The 21,923-nt window shown below is 39.4% G+C and overlaps 1 protein-coding gene and 1 pseudogene across 1 annotated transcript in view; one reads left to right on the top strand and one right to left on the bottom strand.

The window, feature by feature from the left end:
• LOC146544891 (spermatogenesis-associated protein 7 homolog) overlaps nt 1-14,826 on the bottom strand; it is a 35,152-nt pseudogene extending 20,326 nt beyond the window's left edge.
• A 3,277-nt stretch (nt 14,827-18,103) lies between these two features.
• KCNK2 (potassium two pore domain channel subfamily K member 2) overlaps nt 18,104-21,923 on the top strand; it is a 120,318-nt gene continuing 116,498 nt past the window's right edge. The window contains exon 1 of the mRNA XM_085219243.1: nt 18,104-18,388. The gene's annotated coding sequence lies outside the window, so the exon portion shown is untranslated. The remainder of the gene's footprint in view (nt 18,389-21,923) is intronic.

Below are 21,923 nucleotides of genomic sequence, written 5' to 3'. Positions count from 1 at the left end.
GTAATTTATTATCATCCTGAATATGTAGTTGTATGATGACTAATTGACTTAGGTTGCACTGATTGAACTGCAACAGATTACTTCTGCAAATCATGTCTGGAGAATATATCATGTCCAGAGGTATAATGTCATACCATAAATCCACTTGTAGCAGTATTAAAGTTTGACTGATACACAATGACAGTGATAAAACATGTCCTTTCTATGTAGCTGAAAATCAAAAATATACTTTTGAAAAACAAAAGAGGTGACTTTGCTAGACCAGCAGACTGCTATATGAAAGCCTCTACTTTTTGATTTTTATAGAAGGAAAAGCATGTTCTCAAGAACACGTACACTGTTTTACTCTTTAAAAGGCTAACATAACTGCAGTGCTGCTATGCTGCCAATAGATTATCGTTTTGAAAATACCAAATTCTTAGTCAAGTATTTCTATTAGACATCTCTGCATCATCCTTGGCTTTGCTTTTGTAAACTGACAGAAGTATCCTCTAGCACTGCAAGGAAAGAACTGTCCAGTACCATAAACCGTAGTTCACTGTTGAGATCCTGCATTTGTTTGTATCTGCCTCCTGCCTAATTCTGTATTTAGAGCCTAAATGTGGAGAAGAGAGGGACCACCTCTTTGCTGTGTTTATTCAGGAAACTGATTTGACGCTGCAGTGGTGGGGGCACAAGATGGTGCCCCAAAATGCAGCAGCCCCTAGGTGTAGAATGGCGTGCATCTGGCTGCAGCTGGGCTTTGTCAAGGGAGAGACAAAGAACAAAAATAGGGGTGAGCAGTGTGCCAGCATCTAAATAAGGTCTGAAATCATATGGATCTTGACAAGGTACAGCAGAACACCATTTCTGAGAAGAGAAGTTTCAGGCAGCTGGACAACTTTCTAGTGAGTCTTGGCAAAGATCCTGAACACAAAAGTTGCTCACCTGAATTCAGAAGATGAGACTTCTGTAGTAACAAGTGTTAGAAGCACTTTTCTTCAAACACAGTTGGTTCTATAATAAGATGTTTATCTTTATTCAAACTCTTATTCCAAACTTGCAGCAGTTAGACACCTTTCAAGTAATAATTTGAATATTTACAGCTACTTTTGAGACTCAAGTGTCCTCTGAAGTCTCCATCATGGAGTATATAGGCGCTGTGATAACCTTGGAATCTTGATAGGAAAGGGCAGTGTATTGGTTACATCTGAAGTAAGCAGTTAGAAGTATGATCATCTACTGACAGGCCCCATGGGGATTACAGAAGAGTCACCTCATGGACAGAATTCTTCGCTACAACTAAGGCAGGTACAAAGTGGCTGGAACATTTGAGTCTACTTTCCCTGCCAGATTAATTTTGTTTGTTTTAATTCCTATCAAGTAGTATGACCCTCTTGACCAGATATTCTGAGCAGATATTCTCTGTTACAACAGCATCTACGTGGCAATTTTCTGCAGGCCACAAAAATGAACCATGGCATTGCGCAAATGTCACATATTTTGCAACATGAAACATTGCCTTTCCTAAACATAAATCTTCCAAGCAAAAGAAGAAGCAGAGCAGGATGCTACTGTGCTGCTTGTGCCCAAGGGAAGAAGTGGAGACAAAAGCACAACATAAAAAGATTTTCTGAAGATACGCTACAAAATAGTATAGGGTAACACAGCACAGAATTAGGACCTAGAAAAGTCACTGCACACAAGCTTCCCCTCACTGCAAAGAAAGGGTAAGCTGCAAGTATACAAATTACACACTCACTGAATCCCATCAGTTTTATGAAAATATGTCCCAGTGCTGACAGATGAACTCATCTCAGTTGAATTACAGAGTAAATTTAATGTATGCCTTAAGAAATGATGGAGCCGAACCTCTGTTTCAAAAGACCCTTAGATTCATGGGAGCCAGACAGTCAGGCAGCCACAGGTTCATAGGAAATCCACCTTTCAGTACCTACCACCACTGGTGTGGCTTTCAAAAGCAATCCCTAATTCCCACTGAAATCAAGGAGAATCCGCTACCTTCATTTTCAAGTCTGATCACAGAGACTAAACTTGAGTCCTCATATTTATCTTAGTGAAACGATTTAGGATTTGTCTATGTGCAGAAGTTCCAGTAATCATTTTAATTATAGTTGAGATAGATGTGCTCCAGCTTAAAAACTCATTTTTGTTTAGTTTCAACCTGTTCCTTGTTAACTTGAATTAAGTCAGTCACAGTGCAATGTGCAGGCACAATCTCACCCAGATATATTCAAACACTTCAAATCTATGCTCCTTAAGCAGATGAGCCAGCTGGCAAAGAACTCCACAGAGTTGCCTACCAGTGGAAATAGCTTAATGGAGAACCTGTATTTGCCTGATAAGATTTGTGAGTAGTAAAGGAAACATCTCCTTAGAGATGATCCCAAATGTCAAAGGACAGGCTAGAGGCAATCAGAACAAGAGAAATCAATACAATTCTTCCTTTGGTTTCAAGACAGCATTCTAATTTGAGGGAGGGACCAGGAGCATCTCACTCCTAAATAAAAGAAGCTTCACTTGTGCTCTCACCTACACATTTCAGGATAATTTTTTGCTTCAAAGTCATTGCCCTAACCTTGATTGTGTTGATACATAAGAACAGAGTTGAAACATAAGAACAGAGAGTTCAGAGCGTGACTACAGCTTGATTTGGTGATGACTGACAAAGAATTTTTTTTGCAGAGGACATATTCCCAATGTTTTCCAAAATTCGTAACTCACCATCAGTAGCTCAGTTTTTGGCAAAATCCCTTGTCTGGGATAACCTTCTTCAAGAGATACAGATGCAGGTGGCCATAAGTATTGTTAACAGTGCTCTCATAGAAGAATCTGTGAGCGAGCCTTTTTTTGAGGGATCAAATTCTGTCACCTTAGATCACTGGCTTAAAATAAACATGGTATGAAATAAATGGGGGTTACCTGAGTAAATGTTATTGCTTTTCCTCTGTGCTCATATTTCTAATTGTCATGTGTCCCTAAGTTAATAGAATCATCAAAAGGTCAGCACTTCTTTTTAATCTTTTGAAAACATCCCTCTATAGTCATAACAGGATATGGACAAAGGAAGTTACGTCTGTCAAATCCAAGGGAACATATTAAAACATTTGAAACTTTTTTTTTTTTTTTTAAATTAAATATATTTCTTCAGCATTTTAATTCATTTTTTAAAACCAGTGAACTTATTCATAACTTCACACATACTGGCTGGAGACTTAAGCAAATTAGTTTAGTTTAATCTCACTGTAAATTACTCAAAATGATTTCGATTTTTTAATTTCTTTTGAAATGTGAATTATCTCTTCTAAACCTCTGCTTCTAAGCCCTTTTTCTTTTTATGTCAGACATCTGTGAAAGGCATGGCAGGTAGAAGGACAATCATACGGTACGTTAGAACAAAAGGAAATTTAATACAAACTTGTATCCAGTCCTACCATCTTTGCCCAACAATTACTTCGCTACATTTTCAGTGGGAAACTGCTCTGAGTGAGCACTAGATAAAAATGGAACATCAATATATCAGAAATGTAACTGCTTGGTCCAAATATATTTCATTAGTATATGCATACTATGTGTAACGTGCTGTAACTGAACATTTGTTTTGTTGGAACACAAGAGGGGCAGACCTTTAAGCACCTGGTCAACTATGTGTGCATTTACAAAAGGTATTGCACACAGTAGTGTTGCTGCTGTTGTTTGAATTCTGGTGACTTCCTCTGGATCTGTTCACTGTCTCAGGCTCTGCAGAAATAGTCAGTCACTCATACCCAGAGAATTTACAGCTGAAATTTGTAAACCAGATAAACAGCATGCAGGGAAAAAAAAAGTATTATCTTAATTTCAGAGTCTGAATAAGAATAATTGATTTGCTCATAGTAACAAGATGAAGAGATTTAGTGGCAGAAAAATGAACCTAATTTTCTGAGTACCAGGGCAGTGCCTAAACCTCAGGACTTCTATTTTCATCTTTATCTAAATATCTAATATGCAGTATTTTCTTTCTCATGAGAAGAAGCACTGCAATTTTGGAAGCTGTAACCATTTTTTACTTATTGATACCTAAAAGCTTCCAGTAATGTTGCATTTCCCTTTAGAAGACTGTACAGAAAGGAAATGATTTTGTCAAGAGAGACTCTTGAAAACCAATGATACATATGTATAGATATTGCATTCCAGTTATTATGGCCCATTGTGGTGATCCAGTACCACACACAGAGCCAGAGCCTAACCAAGGCAATACCACTGCAGTATACCAGTTAACTTCCAGATCAGGCCTCAAACAAAATATACCCTTTTTCATGGGAAAGCGTCTGACACTGGAAAAATGGAAATGTCTGATGCATGCTACTAAATCTAAATGGTAGTCCCTTCAAGGGAGTAGTTTGACAGTGCACCTTAACACAAGCTTGTTGACTTTATACACACGCTGTAAAACAATACTTCAGTACTACTGCTAAAATAATTCATTAATTATACATGTTCTATTAATTTTATCTTTTCTTAGTATGGAAAAACGAATACATATGGCCTTTGAAAGAATGCTTATTTTTGTCAAGCTTTTCATTTCAGCTGTAGCAAGTGGAGAGCACAGAGCTTTTGCCTTATTTTTGCTTAAGCTCAAGTACAATAACAGAAGTTGCTGTATTTTGGGGCAATTTCAGAAAGGATTGTTTCCTAAATCTGCCATAATGTAAGCTTACCTCTGTTAGATCTGTATAAGGCACACTAGGGAATCTGTTCTGAATACTCAGTAGTTACCCATCCATTTGTAGATGAAGCCCAAATCTTTATAGTCTTTAGGTAAGGGAACAAGTCCCAGATCTATCAAAGGCTCATTTTTATTTAGTGATGTGTTTTCTTGTCAGTGCAGTCTCTTCAGTTTCTTCGTATTGCCTGTGTTTCTGTAACACTTGAATCTGTCTCCCTACACAAACACTGTAGCAGTGTCTTATATCTGTGCCAAATGGCTTTAATTTTATTGGATTATAATAAAACGATTCAATCAGTATGGAGGATATTTTGCTATTTCACATCAATATGTAGTTCTTTATCAAAAGACACAGGCTATAAACTATGTAAAAGAAAAATTAGATCTTTCTCACAGCAGACAGATACTAAAATGCTACACTGGGAATAGTTTCTGTTGCATATAAAACACAGCAAACCTAAAAGGGTGACAGAAAAAGCACCGAATGCAAGTTACAGAAAAGACAGACACTTCTTTAAATCCTAGCTAATAATAATGCACAGGTACAACATGACATTGCCAATGGCATTCACTGAAGATATAAGACGGACTCTTTTTGAATATTTGAATGATGTGCAATGGAACAGATTAAAGCATCTGGCAAAGGAGTTGTTGCTGTGACAAAATCACTCTTGGAAGACAACGGGTTTTAATTCTATGGCTTTGTATATGCCTCTTGAAAGCTGCTGAGCTGCATCAGATCTTACATTTGCAGAGCTTTGTGTGTTGCAAAATTTGGCTCTCAAAGCAGAAATTAATGGTAAATACTATTTTGAAGGTTTCAGTTTAGTCCATGGGTGTCCAACCTTTTGTCTTGCCTAGACTGCACTGAGTGAAGAGGAATTATCTTGGGCTGCATTTACGTAAGTCACTCCAAAAGTAACACATTCTATTTATTTCCACAGAAATGACAACAAAGAGTAAAATAACACTGTTTGATTGAGCAAATTCTCAGCTACTAAATGCTATTTTTCCACAGTCACCACCATTAACTATGCATTTTTGCCACTGACAAACAAGAGCCTTTATGCAGTGCTTGTAAAAATCTATACCAGCAGAGATGACACACTGTTGCTGTTATAGTCTTTGCTGAAATGCACCACCGCCTCACTGTGCTCACATACTCTGCTGAGTCTCCATAAACAGTCAGCAAGCGTCAATGAATGTCGACGTCTGCCATTTTTTCCCCATGAAAGAATTCAGTGACACACCTTTTCTTCATACACACTCCCATGTTAGACACCATTGTGTTAGACTGCCCATCTGCTGCAATCTTTCACACAGCAACAACATGTGATGGAACATTGTCGGGAAGGTTCAATCTCTACTGCCATACCACCAACATCTGCCTCTGACATTGTAGGCCAATATAACAAAATAGAAGGCATTAGTTTTTGGATCACTCCTCACTAAATATATACCAGAGATAATATATATAAGTAACAAAACTTTTTTTTTTTTTTTAATTTAATTAAAACATATAAAAAAGAGAGCAACGAAACCACAGAATTAGTGGGCTATGTGACCCAGTTTTTCTGACAGTAGTGCACCAGGCTGGTCCGATGACAGAGGCTACAATGCTCAGTGAGCTCTCAAGGTGCTTGTCGTAGATTTTTGGTGAAATTTTATTCTTCCTGTACTTCATTCTTGGCAAAAATTGTTCACAAATGTATGTACTGCCCCAGTGTAGTGACATGAATAAGGTGGAATAAGGTGTGACTGTGAGGTGAGAGGTATTTCTCTCTAATTAAAGAGGGCTTATAAAAGTCTGGCAAAAAGACATGACCAAATTTTTAATTGCAATTCTATACATTCTACTTGAAAACTCACAGCTAATGTATTTACGTCAACTGAAAATGGAGTCACAAATAAACCAAAAAAATTCATGATTTTCAGTCTTGAAACCTATTCTCAAATTCCTTTATCAAAATGAAAAGTATGGCTTCATATTCTTCTCTGTTCACAGTTCTGTGTTTAGCCAGTATATCAAAATGCATGAAATTATTTCCCATAACTTGAGTTAACATTGCCCTCCCCATGCCCTTGTTTCAGGCCAGATACAATTAATAGTGCACTGATGTTTGGTTGGTTCTGAGCAGCCGGGCTGCTTGGCAGGAAGAGCTGCTGCCATGATGCAGTGGGGCAAGGGACAGCTGCACTGCGAGCTGGGCTGGGCTGCATGCAGCCAGCAGGTTGGACATGCCTGGTCTCTAGTCTCTTTTATTAATTCACTACTGATAGACTATCCTGTTACACATATCCATACATAAAGATTTATCAGTGAATACTACAGTATGGTTCACGATTAGACATACACGAGGCTATTCCCATTGATGGTGATGTGGAAAGTTTAGCTTTCAAACAGAAACAGATCTGATAAAATATATTTAACATGGGAATTTATGTTTGAAAATGTTTCCAGGTGTTTCCTATTGATAGAGTATGTTTGGGTGAAACAGAATCGACCTTTATCCACAGGAATACAACATTAAAGTGTTTGAGATATCTATACAGTATTTAGTGCTCGGAACTGATTATTTGAGACATGTTATTTCCCAGAATAAATCACAGAATGGCTTAGGTTGGAAGGAACCTTAAAGCCCACCCAGCCCTGATCCCCTGCCAGGCGGAAGGTTGCCTCTCCCAGCTCAGGCTTCACAAAGCCCCATCCAACCTGGTCTCAGTGCCTGCAGGATGGGGCTCCACATCTTCCCTGGGCAGCTGTGTCAAGGCCTCACTACATTCATCATGAAGACTTTCTTCTTTGTATCTAACCTAAATATATTCCCTTTTCATTCAAAGCTGTTACCTCGTGTTCTAAAGCACTCCTTGACAAACAGTCCCTCCCCATCTTTCCCATAGGCCCCCTTTAGGTGCTAAGAAGACCACAATGAGGTCTCACCATATGTCTTGACTCTCTGTAGGGGACTGCGACAACTCCAACACTTGCCATTTGCCTGCTTGGTGGAAATGGCATTCTCTCTATCTCAGGAACTTGAAAGCTACATCTCACATTTTGCTTTCCAGTTGAGCAGCAGAAAACTAAACTTTTGAGAACTTAGGAGCTGGACACACTGCGTCCTGAACCCCTGGGAGACTCAGCTCTGTATTTGTCTGGACTTACTCTGGTATTGATAGATTAAAAATGTAAAAGCCCTGGGAAAAGGCTGGGGAACCAGGAAGACAAAGCTTCCAAATTCGATCTATTAAAAAAAAAAGAAGGCACTATTCTGATTATTTCAAACCCTTTTCCCAACTCATTTACTATAGCGGAGGGGTAATACGCATTCAAATATCATTTATTTTTCTTAATTTTGGATCTTCCTGTGGAACGTGACTACATTTGCCAAAACCTACCATACTTGTACTGCATGAAGACACAAACATTTTCACTTTGTGGTATTTACTTCTCTGATATATTAAGCCATACAGTCAGTTATTAAGAACTTGTGGAAAATCAAGCAGCTGTTGCAGGTACATAAGTGACACCGATCCACATGTACCCACACCCAGGCCACACTCCCACTGATCAGGGTGATCCAATTTTGGCAACGTGCTCCCAGCTCTAAAGTCTCTTTATGGAACAAGGAGACTTCTTTTCAAATGCCCTTGCAGTCACTGGGTGATACCCACTTGTAGCTACAAAAAAAGTCCACACCACACAGAGAAGCAAGGAGAGACAGATGAAAGGAAGAAAGAACAGGGCAGCTCTTTATCAAGTCCCTTTGATGTAAAAGGGAGATGTTATAGTTTAGGTACCTGTGGAGGCAGAAAAATAAGAACAGAAGACAATAGGAAAACTCTAAGTTCTAAGTATGTGGAAAAATTAACTGTAGTGGCTGATTCTGATATTTATTCTACATTTATTTTCATTAACAGAACAGAATATGGTTTAACTAGCAATATATTTTAGAAGGCTGTCTTTCTTTTTATAACAGCTCAGATATTTTCACTCATGCATGCACGTCATTTTTTGTCAGCTACAAGATGTATCAATTACTTCTCATCCAGAACAAACTCGTATTTTCCTAGTAAAACTTTAAAGAATCTTAAATGAAGAGAAAGAGCACCATAATTGTATCTGCCCTTTTATCCAAATTAAATAGCTGAGATCTGCTCAAGTAATGATTAATCTATACTCATGCCCTGCAGGATGGACAGTCACCCTCATTGGGCTTTCCTGTGGAACATGGACCAATGCTCATCTGAAAATTCCTACTCTTTATGCAGTACCCAAACGAGAGAACTTCTTACCAATAGGGAGTCTGTTCATTAATATATAAACTTTAATTGAGTGAGGAAGAACAAATCACTTGATTGCCTGAGAAAGTAACCAAGCTACCTCTCAAGAGCGTAGCCATGCTGTGGTAGCTCAGTGAATTTCAGTGGGCAATGATCAAGCAGTTCTTTCAACAAAGGCAGGAACCCTTTTATGACTTTCTAAAATAAGCATATTGTAAATGAAGCACTTCAAATCTCATTTATCAACAAGAAATACGGCCCCATTCCAGGCAAGCAAAAGCAAGATATAAATAAATCCATGTTGTCTCTTCTGATGGATACGAACCTGCTGCTGGCACATTATTCAAATTATTTTAGACTCTAAAAAATTAAGCCTTAAAATCACTTCTACCCCATGGCTCTTCCAAAATTCTATTTCTTTCCTTCTCAGTGGGGAGAAGTCTGACTTTGTCAAGATGGATACAAGTATGGAATCCATCAGTATGGTTTCCCTCTTTTCCCAGTATCTAAGAATTGCTGTGGACATGCTCTACGGAAATATTCCTTTCGCTGGTGAAGGAGGTCTGTGGCAGCATCCAGATAGTGATACGCATCCCACTCAGCCAGGATGCTCAGCCCCCTCCCTGAGAAAGCAAATGCTTTCTTTCCATTCCCTGGGAAGAAGATTGAGAGCTGCGGCAGTGGAAATTTCCTTGAGCTTCAAATTGCTATGAAGGGTACTGCTGCCCTGGCTCTGCAGCAATGCTCTATCTACTAGCCTGGGAATGACTTCAAGAATATGCTTATAATTAGTGCATAATGTAGAGTATCAAAGACTATGTTGTGTACCTTCTGTCTTCCCAACTGTCTTGTCTAGTTAAACTAGTGATTTAAAGTTTCCCAGGGCAATAGCTGTCTTTTTTTCTGCATAGATTGGTGCCTCAGACAGTGAGTCTCGATCTGTAAGGTTTAAACACCAACACCACAATCGGCAAGTCACAAGAAATAATTGAAGTGCAAATAAGCACTGAAACATGAGAGGGTGCTGTTAGAAAACCTTGAGGTTTATGTGCCCATCACAATGGTTAGCCAAAGATGAAAGGCCATTTTCCCAAAAAGGTCTGAGAAAGGAAAAATTGAGGGATAGTATAAGGGCAAAGTATTGCACTCTTCCCCTGTTCTTATAGTTTCCCAGACATCTACTTATGGCCAGTGTTGCAGACATATTTAACTAGATTAACTTCTTGTCATATGCAGAGCAGAAATATCTCATAAAATATTTCCCTATTTTAGGTACTTTTATTTCAGTAGCTACAAAATATATTAAAAAAAAAAATATTTGGACTTGGTTTCTTTAGTCTGTGTAGCTGGGCTGATAACTCATCTCCTGTGTTTTGAGCTAGGAAAAGCTGCAGAATGCATGAGAGCTGCTGATCTCCACCCAGAAGCAATGCAGGCTCTACCAGTGTTTTATGTTTTATTTACTATTTGAGCTCTTGTCTACTGAGGCTGAAACTGTAAATAATGCCAAGTGAAACTCACAATTAACAGTACTTCACACAGCAATATTCTTGACGTTTATGTTATCCATGTGTCTAGCTGCCAGAGAATGGCAGGTTACATTTGAACTGTATTTATTTAAAAATAACAATGTACTTTAAATAAGAAATAAAACAATGAAAAAGAGTACAGAAAAGTATATTCAACCTGAGTAGCTGCTGATTGATGCCTCTTCCCCCCTAATTCCTCTTCCCCCCTAATTTTAGATACTTTCTCTTCTATCCAATTGGTTTCCCTCTGCTTATGCACACACTTCTACATCTATGGTGACGTGACAATGAGGTGTTATTTCTTGACAAAGCAAGAAATTTTAAAGCCAGTTTGTGCCATATAGCGAGTTGTCCCATATACTGAGTTTCCCTCCTTTTTGTCAAGTATAATGGATTGCCCAGTTAATGTAGATTCAGTACATTTGTTAGAACTACAACATTACATGAATGAACTACATGAAAAAGATAATTATTTTGTTCAATTAAATCATTGTACTATTTATTATTATTCTATTATTACTGCTTTCCATTTTTAAACCCACAGGAGTGTATATCGCCACTGATTGGCCATGTGGTAGGTCAAAGGTGCTCATCCTGAGAATAAGATCTTCACAAGGAACCATGGTTCACATTTGAAACCTGCTGGCTCACAGCAGTTAGCTATGAGTTTCAGCAGTTCACAAAGTTAACACAGCCCTTTCTTGTAGCAGCTGCAGCAGATAGAAATAACAGATTAATGGTTGAAGGGGAGGAGAAAAATGTGAGAACGTTTCTTTATGTCTCTTCAGGGGTATGCTGTATACTGGTGAAGCCCACTTCAGTACCTTTGGCACCAGTGGGGAGTAATGCATGTCAGGTGTCAGAGCAAACTCAAGATTGGATGCAAGTATGTCTAATTCTACACTGTATCAAGCGACAAGAGAGGGTGAAACACTGGATGCTAACAAATTGGAAATTCCTCCAGAGCAGGCAAATAGCTCTCAGTGGCCAAAAGCCAATAAGCAGCTCTGTTCCATCTAGTCACAAAGCCTCTAACATAAGGACAGTGGGAACAGCAATGCATCTGTTCCTACATGCCAAAGAACCCACAGGAGGAGGTAGGAAGCGTAACTGAGGCAGTAAAGACAGAGCCAGTATAAATAAACTAGTTCAGAAACCGAGCTTTCTGTAACTTCTTCTGACATACATCAAAGAAATGATTGCTGTTTGTGTCACAACCGCAGTCCATCTAGTTCTGCTTTCTGCCACCAGGATCCAGCCTTTCAGGTACCTGAGAAAGACTTTTGAAAGAAATATAGATGTATTGTAATTTATTCTTGTTCTCATATTAGGTTTTTTACTTCTAAAACTCAGGAGTTAGATTCTGAATAAAGAAAAATCCTTATTATTCTTCATAATAAATCTATTAGCATTCAGTATAGTTGATATTTATCAGTTTGTGTCTTCTCTAAACAATTAGAAAGATGAGAAAAAAGATGTTGGTCTTATCAATACTTTGTAGTATCAGCAATTATTTCAGCAGCTCCTATGAATTCCTTTAAATGTTATGTTAACCCTTGAAGATTTTTCACATATTCCTCCTTTTAGCTGTATGCCTTGGAACTTCAAGTAATAAGGCCAAATCAACAAGTTCCAAGTTTTAAATTAAATAAAGGCAGCCACTGTAGCAGAAACGCTAAGTCATGGCTTGAAGCAGTGATTGAGCACCTGGTAGGAAGGCAGGGCCAACCCAGGGGAGCTCAGGTGCATGTGAGGTACCTGAGTGATTGCACCTGGTGGAGCCAGGATCCACCCCTTCCCAGACCTCATTTAAGGGTTGGCAGTGAAGGTAAGGGTATCTTGCTGGAGATCTCTGTGTACCTGAGGCCTTCTGAAGGTAACTAGTTTTTCTTCTTTTATTTCTGTGCCTGCAGCTGTTGTGTTTGAGCAAATCCTCTCTTGCTGCCTAGGACCTTGCTACTCTGCTGTCATTGCTGTGCTTTCCATTCTAGCTACTGATACTTAAATCTACTGGAAGTCAATGAGGTATTGGAGGACAGGAAAAAAATATGTCTTTGGTTATTAAGGAAAAACTTGGCCAAGACTAAGGCCAATAAGTTTTTGTGAGAGGAGAATTCTAAGTTGTGAAGTTAATGTGATTGTTTTGTGTGTTATTGAGTAACAGGTATTTTAAGGTGAAAATAATGGTATTACAATGCTTCTTTCTTGATTGACAGGCATAAAAACTGTTTTCCATCTGCATCCCTGACAAAATTCCTTGGGGAAAAAATGGATAAGTGAACTAATTAACAAATTTAAAATGATTAACATGGAAATACACTTTATTCTTGAGTTTTCAATCACCATTTTAGGTTGCTTGTTCAAGCTCCTACTGAAGTCCTTAATGACTTTGACACTGACTTTAATCAAGTCCCAGTTTAATCCTCTGGGAGCTCGTGGTTGTTTCCAGGCACAAGGTACAAAGAAACACAAGGGTGAGTACATGTGTATTTGTGACAGTAGGTAGGCCACACCTCTGTTCTTCATTCAAAAGCTACATACTCATCTAGATTCTTTAGATTCCATCAGGGCTGGGTGAAAAGAGGGCTTTGACAACTGAAGACTTTATAAAAATGAGCCTCTAAAATGTGCGCCAGACCATTGCAATCAAAACTTCTATCTTCTGGAAAGAGCTATTTTCTACTAGCAGTACAAAAAAATACATCTGATTATAATGGATCTCTTTGTAGCGGGATTGAGAATGATCAGATGCATGAGCATTTGCTGTAGACTATTGGTTTCATTGTATACGCACACATTTATTTTTTTTTCTCAGAAATAAAATAGTCTACAGTGAAGTACGAAAGCTTCCTAACTCTTATTTGCTTTTTCTTCTTATAGTCTAATGACACAAGCCTCATGTTAGATCAAAAATGAAGCAGAGCATGCTGTAGGACAAAACAACACATTAAAATTACAGCACTGTTAAACTACCAGGCTTTACAGGCACGTGATTTTTTTTATTTTTTTATTTTTTTTACTGAGCAAGCAAAAGCATTCCTTTTACAAGGAGAAATTAGTTATGAGAGCAAGATCATACAGCGTAGTAGGGGAGCCCTGCTGTTACTTGCTGAAATAACGTCAGAACTGAAAGGAGGAGGTATTAAATGTAATTCCCTGCTGGTTGCTCTCTTAAGGCACAGGCAGCTCTCAACTGGAGTCCTGCTAGTTGCAATCAAAGTTTGCCCTAAGAGACCTTTTCCACCATAAAGCCATTTGCAGCTGCAGCAGCAAACCACAAAGCTCTTATTAAATTTAGATGCAATCCTGGAAGTCTTCACAAGGGAGGACCCTGAGTTCCATTACTTCTACAGTATGTAAGCATGGTCAGCAGGTACAGGGTGGTGATTCCGCTGCTCTTCTCTGCTCTGGTGAGACCTCACTGGGAGTACTGCCTCCAGATGTGGGGTCCTCAGTGCAGAAGAGACATGGATCTGTTGCAGTGCATCCAGAGGAGGGCAAAAAAAAATGATCTAAGGGATAGAAAACCTCTCCTACAGGCTGAGAGAGTGGGGACTGTTCAGTCTGGAGAGAAAAAGGCTCTGGGGAAACCTGATAGCAGCCTTTCAGTGTCAAAAGGGGGGCTGTAAGAATGAAAGGGACAGACTCTTTAGCAGGGTCTGTTGTGTTACGACAAGGGGAAGTGATTTCAAACTACAAGAGGGGAGTTTTAGATTGGATATAGGGAATAAGTTGTTGGGGTGTTTTTTGTTTGTTTCTTACAACCAGGGTAGTGAGGCACTGGCACAGACTGCCAGGTGATGGATACCCCATCCAAAGAGACATTCAAGATCAAGCTGGTTGGGGCTCTGAGTAATCTAATCTGCTGAGGTGTCCTTGTTCATTGAAGGGCAGTTGGACTAGGATAGCCTTTCAGTTGGAAGGGATGATTAAGTGATTCTATGGCTCTAATTTCTACTTCACAGCATTGCAGGCTGGCTGAGGTTGGCAGGGACCTGGGGGTCCATCTGGCCCAACCGCAGCTCACCCAGCAATGCCCAGAGCAGGCTGCCCAGGGCCACGTCCGGGATGCTTTTGAAGACCTCTGTCCTCCTTGCACCCTTCCTCCAGGTGCAATTGATGATGCACTGATGAATGCCTCCTGAGCCTGCCCCTCTCCCAGCTGCTCGCTCTCAGGAGAGGTGCTGTGGAGTCCCTGACTCCAGCTCTCCTTTCCCCCCTCTTGTTTAACCTCCTTCCCGCGGGCAGGCTCCAGCTGCGGGCTGTGTTTTACCTCGCGGATGGCGGGAGCCCGCTGAGGCCCCCCATCACTACCCCGGCCCGCGCAGCAGCAACGGGACTCTGCCTGGCAACGGTGGCCTCCCGGGGAGGAGCCCTGAGAGCATAGCCGCCCGCCTTCCCTCGGGGCTCCCGGTGAAGACGCTCTCCCCCTCACAGCGTTTATAGGGCATTTTGAAAGCTCTTTCAACGGCTTCTATTTATAGCTCGCCTGTGTTAATTTTAGCTCTCAGCCGGCTCTCTGCAGCGGTAAAGGTTGTCAGAGTGTGTGTGGGGAGCCAGAAAGCTGCTCGCCCTCCCCAGGCACATCTCAGATCAAGAGCTGCGAGCGTTTTCAGAAGGTTGATGAGGGATGAAGGAGCGATAAAATGTGTCAGCCCATCAGATTAAATATTTAGATCTGCTGGGGCTGCTGACAAACATCGTGCTTCTGCAGATGAACCTCTGTGAGTGATGTGGTGGGGAAGCCTGGATGGAACAAACAGAGCGGTGATGTTCACTCAGGAAATGGGCAGAAGAATGCATCCAGGGCAATATTTCTCTTGGAAGGTGCTATTAAAAAAAAAAAAAAAAAAATTTAGGAAGCAGTAATGCACCCTATGTGTTCAATGCTAAGGATATGATTGGTAAGGAGCCAGTAGGAAAGCAAATTTTTGTGCTGTAGGAATAAAATTATAGCAGGGAGTTGGACCTGATGATCTCCGGCAGTCACTTCCAACACCTACAGTTTGTGGTGATCCTGTGAACAGCTGAAGCATATATGTCAGTCATAAAAGTGTGCTAAGCTATCAATATCGGATTTTTAACATCTTTGAAACAGGCATTAGAAGCTGCTTTTTTTTTTTTTTTTGAGAATGTGTGCACACCCTGAAGAATGTCCTCCCTCTCCTTGGGTAATTGAATTCACATTGTGCTTAAAGGGAGCTGTGTGTGTAATGAACCAGTATACAGCCCAGAGCATGGACATTCCATCATGTCTGTTATGTGCTTTGAGTGACCAAAAGATGGACTAGATTTTGTGTGAGCACTACTCTGATATTTTCTGCATTTCTTTAAAAATGTGGTTATTCAGATCTGCTTTTTGGATGACGTATCTGAAAGAAATTGTTGACAATTTGTGTCACAGCTAAATTGAAATTGAGGCACTCTCAGTGGAAGAATTGCAGGCCACAGTAGTAGGCAGGAAGGTCCAAATACCACAGGCATATAGATACTATTCCATACTGATCACTGATGCATCTTAAATACAGTTAAAGGGTTTTAAACATCAGTAGAATGCTGTGGAAAATAGTATAAACTGCATAAGATATATTACAGCATTCTCCTGCTATATGTTTTACACAGAGTGATGCTGCTGTTCCAAAGTAATCCCAGTGACATCTCCCTCTGAAAGCTGTCTTGAGTCTAAGTGGCATGTCGGGCAAGAATGTATATAGAATAAAGCAATAAAGTTGTACAGGAGGGGGCTTAAACCACGTTTTAAAAAACTGTTTAATATTTCCAGCAACTTCAAAAAATATATATATGCCCAGGTGGTAAGTGAAAGAGAAACTTTATCTCCCTGACAGACGAACATCCCCTTAACAGGTGAAATCAGGCAACTATACACTTGATCTGCTAGCTTTGTGTCTTCTAGCCGATAATAACAGGTGACAAATACTTTGAAGGGTGGGTAAGCTACGTTTTAAATCTCACCGAGGCAGTGAGTCCTTTAATTATCCCATGGTTCTGTTGATGATGGTGAAGAGCTATAGCTCATATTCCCTTGGTTATGTTGGTGCAGCAAGAATAACAAGTAACTTAAAAAAAAAAAAAAAAAAAAAAAAAAGTATTTTTGTTACTGAAGTCAGCACTTGCATCTCTGAATTCACGCCAGGAACAGATGTGATAAGAAGACACCATTTATATGCACTCATTGTTTGGGATTGAACTCTGCTTAAGAGAAAGTTGCGTAGAGAGAAGTCTGTGATGAAGAAAAGCTCTTTTTAATATACTGATTCTTTTAGAACCAGGACAAGGTTTTTATGGCTTTTAAACAGCCATTTTCCCCCTATTAGTCATTTTGATTGAAGAGATGGAAAAATGAAGTGAGCAACTCATGAAGAAGATATAGAACTGTTTTGAAGAGCTTCATTTTCAAATGCTCCTATTGGGATCAAGTCTGTCAGACTGGAAATCGGAACTATCCTCTGTGAACAGGTAAGTTCTGATGCTTTTATTGCCTTTTAATCTAATGAACAGATTTCTAGCTTCAATTTAAATTAACATATGCTGGCACTCTTGTAAATGAAAAAAGGTTTATTGGAAGCAGAGTGCTAAGGTAATCTAGAAGGCTGAAGAATAAGCAAGAGATAAAGAACACTGAAGAGAAAATTGCTGTTTAGTCTCTTGTAGATAGGAGGAAAAAAAAAAAGTGTTTTTTATTCCTTTGCTTTCCTTAGACTTAGCTGCTGGTAGGCTGCTGGCTGTGATAAAATTTTGCTTAGATTTCGAATCTTTTTCAACACTGTAGCAAGATTTTCTGATGACTCTGTTCTGCAGGAAGAAGACAATGACAATTTTGGTGCCTGTGCAGAATCTAATTTGATATGCATTTGAGCAATATTAGTTTCATACCTGAAGGGAGAGATACAACTCTTTCAAAGTGATTTGATCAAAGTTATACTAAATGTTTGGTTTCACCAATGTAGCTCTACGTTAAGCAACACTATACTTCACATGTTGGAGTGAAAATTTTGAACTTTAAACTTGGTTATTGTGGTATTTCAGTTATGTTGTTCTCACTTTTTCTGATCAAGCTCAATCAGGAGGAAGCAAAAGTATGGTTCTGTAACCTTCAGTGAAGTATGTAGTAGCACAGACTTTGGGGCAGCTTCTATTGCTTTAGGGACCACAGAGATGGGCACTTATTTGGTTCTTAGAGATTTAATTATTTAGTAAAATACAAAGTTCTATAAAAATTCAGTGTTGTTGGATTTTTTTCATGAGGCAGAACAACTAAACAAACAATTGAATGATCTAGCAGCAGCGGGAGATCTGCTAATGCAAATACTTAGTAGAGTGACTCATAAAAACAAGCCAAAAGAAAAACATTAACCAGCTTTCCCTTCCTTTTCACTCTCCCTTCCTAACACCTCTCTCTCCACCTCCTCTATCTTAAATGCACGAGCAGATCAACACCAGCAAGTAGGAAAAAACTTCCATGTTGTACACTCAAAAAGATATGTAAAGGAGGTAACAGTGAGATGCTATTCCACCTTAAAACCTAAACTAATTATGAGAGACTTCCTCTTGCTGTACTGCTGAAGAGAAAGAGGTCTGAAGTACTTCTGTTTTGACTACACTCTTTAGTGTATAATGCTAATCCTACCAGGGCTGAGAATATTGTAGTAAAACAGCAAGTCTAAAATTTCAAATGGAGTTGTACTTAAAATTCTTCAGAGGCTTTAAACTATAATTTTCAGAAGTATAAATATTGTAAGTGGAGACTCTAAGCCTTTGGCGATCCGTGGGATTTTCATAGGAATCCCAACATAACGCTGTCTTCTGCCTTCTTTCTGTTTCTTTCAGTGGACGTTATCATAAGCTGGAGGTACTGTACTGTATTTGTAGTTTTCTATGAAATTTTCTGTGGCCTATTGTAACATTTCTTTGCAGAAAGCTGCAGTTACATGAGTTTAACGTAACTTCTATATCGTGAAGTGATAGCAGTAGTCAAGGATGCCATCTGAATCAATGTGACATTCAATCTCTTAGGTGAAGGCTACTTATAGTACAGAAACTTAAACATGCTATTGTCTGTGGTTGCCACAAACAAATCTATCACTGAGGAAGTAGAACCATTCTCTTAAGGAACTCTCTGAAGCATGAGTTTTACTTCTTTAGAAATCATGCCAACTGCCAACTCTTATGCTACCCTGTGAACATTAATAGAGGCTGTGCACCTTGCAAATTCAAGCACACCGTAAAGACTGTAGGCTATTTTTCTGACTGTCTTCATCACATTTCTTTTTCATTTGGTATAAACTACATATTGTGAAAAATCTACATTCTCACTTATAACTAAGTTAAACTGATTAGCACTTACAGACGTACTCACATCTGCTCATTTATCTCCAGAGTATGTCTGAATGGTGCAATTATAAGTTACTCTTATTGTTGCTGAAATTTTAAAAGTAATGTCTATCCTTCTTGTTTCTCATCTAATATATAAATAGCCTGATATGATTCTTGGAAACCTTTAAATTCTGCCTGTGATAAACTAGTAGAGGAATATGTTTCTAAAATACATGTTTCCATCCACTGGAAGGAAGTTCAAATATCTTTATCATTAATTTGCAGTAATGATCTAGAAACTCAGACCTGCAGGAAGGATAAAAATATAGTGACAAGCCTTAAATAACTTGTTGACAGAGAAGTTTTATGAGTAAATTTAACCTCAGTCTCAACAACTGTGACTATTTGCCACTCTTTTTTTGTGGCATTGTACTCAGATGTGTTATTTCTGCATGTGCCTGTATAATAGACAGTGTCTCTTGATCTTTCATAGGAGTCTATGTGTATGAATGCAATGCTGTAAGGAAAAGCAAGATTTGGGAGTTGAAGCAAGAAATCTATACACCGTGCTTAGAAGTACACCACTAACTCATTCTGTAGACTTCTTAAGCAGGGCTGGTAAGTTCTACATGCCCTGAAGTAATGGCACAAATTTGGCATTACAGATATAAATAAAGTACCTGAGTCTGGATGAACCTGTCCACCAGCATATGGAATATTACAATAATTTAGTCTTTAAGCTGGCTCTCAAGACACAAATTTCCAATCTGGTAGAGACCATCTCTAGGCCCTTTGATAATCTTAGGCTTGGACTAGGGACTTACCACCTTCAGCTGGGATACTGAAGTATTGCTTTCTGTGTTAACTGCAGAAGTTACATCTGCACAGCTAAAAGAACTATTAAAGTCTTTTTAATTTTTTTTTTTTAAAGCTTGATCAAATAAGATTTTGCAAGGTGAGATTCACATTTCCAAAATTAAACCCAGGACTCAGTGCTTCCAAGCTCTTCACAGTCAAGGGAAAAGTGGCCAGCATAGTTGCTGATGGATATCTGGGATTTAATTCATGGTAGTGAGAGCAATTCAAGTCATTGCTATCATTATTCAGTAATGTAATTATTTTTATTGATTAGTTTAAAGATAACTATTGTTGAGAATATTATTTAAAAAACTCTAAATCCTAAATTGGATGCAGATGGGTGATCACTGTTGAAATAAAGTGCAGAAATACTCATTTAATTCTTATTTAAAATGCACATTCCATGACATTGCTATGTCATGCGTTACCTTGGCTGAAACATGTTGCTTAAATCACTATGAAGACCTCTTCTCTGAATTGTGCAAGAGACCTGGTGATTGCTTCCCAGCAGTGATGAGAATGAGTTATGAGCCTCTCTGCCTCTTCCTAAAATAACAGGGAATGAATTTCATGTGGGCAAACACTTGACTCATTCTTCTTGGAATTGACAGCTTACCACACAAGACTTGGAGGCTGCTCCATGAACCAGTTGTAGTTCACAGGAGGAAGAAGCCTTCAGAGGAGTTCAGGCACTCAAAGAATAACATTCTTGGCCAAAAATAACCCTGAGCACTGACAACAAATTATATTATTAAAAAAAACCAACTCGTTTATTTGTAAATCCGTTGCAGCAACACGTACTTCCAGACATATCTGGGAGATGAATGGTACGTCCATCTTTTTCTTCACTCTTCTGTTTCCATGTAAAGCTGCTTCTCAGCTAAACAAGGGCCACGTATGATACATCGCTTATGATCACATGAGCTATGTCAGTTGCTGCTGGGGAGGACCCTTGTGCAGGAAGGTAAGAATGGCTGCCCTAGGGTGATTGTAAGGATATGGTAGTGACCTCGCCTCCATAGAAGGACTGAGAAAAATGAGAGTGAAGGAAATGACAGAACTGTAACAAGGACAGTGTGAGAGAGGGATGGTCCTGCTGTACAGAGAGAATGGTTAGTCTCTATTTGGGGAACATGGGAAGGATGGGTCTCTATAGAATGGTGAGTAGCAGTGTGATGCAGCCCATTGCATTGTGGGTTTCGGTACTGGTTTGTGTGGACATGTGTGAACATTGGCTTGGGGATGAATAGCATTCTAGATGGTGTAATTAATATTTCTCCTGTTTTGTTCGTGCACTTGTGAACTGGAGGTCAACTTTTCACCCTTTTCATCTACTGCTGCTGTATGTTCTTCCCTCAGTTCTGTAGCTGACTCTGGGAGAACGGCATGGCAAAGTGTACATCATGTTTTTGCATCTATGCAGTTTGTTCTGACTGACAGGCCTTCTGCAGACTCTTTGGCATGAGGTAGGAAATGGCTCACTGGCAGCAGAAGGAATATGTCCTCCTTGGAGATATGAATCCTTCCTTGGATGAAGGAGCTGCTGTGTACTGCCAGCTAGCATTCTTGCTGATTGTTTCCAAATTAAAAAATGATTTAACTCTACATGAGACAATATGTGCTATGAGATGATGCTATGGCTTGGATCCTTATTGCATGGAGAGATAATAATAATAATTGAAAAAAAAAAAAGCCTATCCACACACCTTATTTTCTTCTTGTTCCCTTCTGTATTTCTTGCAGCCACTTCTTCCTGGCAGCTGTAAAGCATTCTTTCCTCCCTCACACTTTTACACAGGGAGATGAAGTGAGTGACCAGCCTGCCAAGGGCAAGGAGAATGGTCTGAAAACATTTGGTGGTAGTGGGAATTAAAGGAGATGAATCAACCATTCCTCAAAGTCATTCCCTGGCTTCTAAAAATATGCAATTCCAGTAGTGATGCTACAGAAAGAATAATCTTTCCCACTGCTGGGAACATTTTAGGAATCCCTGCTCCAAAAAGTACACTTAGTATCCTGTCTGTGTGCTGCCAAATCAGCCTTCATTCCAGAGATGACAGGAGTCTCTAAGGAATGGATAACTTTTTAATTCCAGAGTATTAGTACCCTGAGGCTGATCTCTGTAAACTGTCTACAGCTGACACTCCTCTGCACTGGGAAATGGCATTCATGTTGGAACAGGAATGCAGGAAATTAATGTGGTAAGAAACACA

This window comes from Meleagris gallopavo, chromosome 2 (assembly GCF_905368555.1).
Source record: "Meleagris gallopavo chromosome 2, MGAL_WU_HG_1.1, whole genome shotgun sequence".
In the NCBI taxonomy this organism is placed as follows: domain Eukaryota; kingdom Metazoa; phylum Chordata; class Aves; order Galliformes; family Phasianidae; genus Meleagris; species Meleagris gallopavo.
Note: the sequence above shows the minus strand (reverse complement) of the source record. Positions and strands in the feature narration are given on the sequence as shown.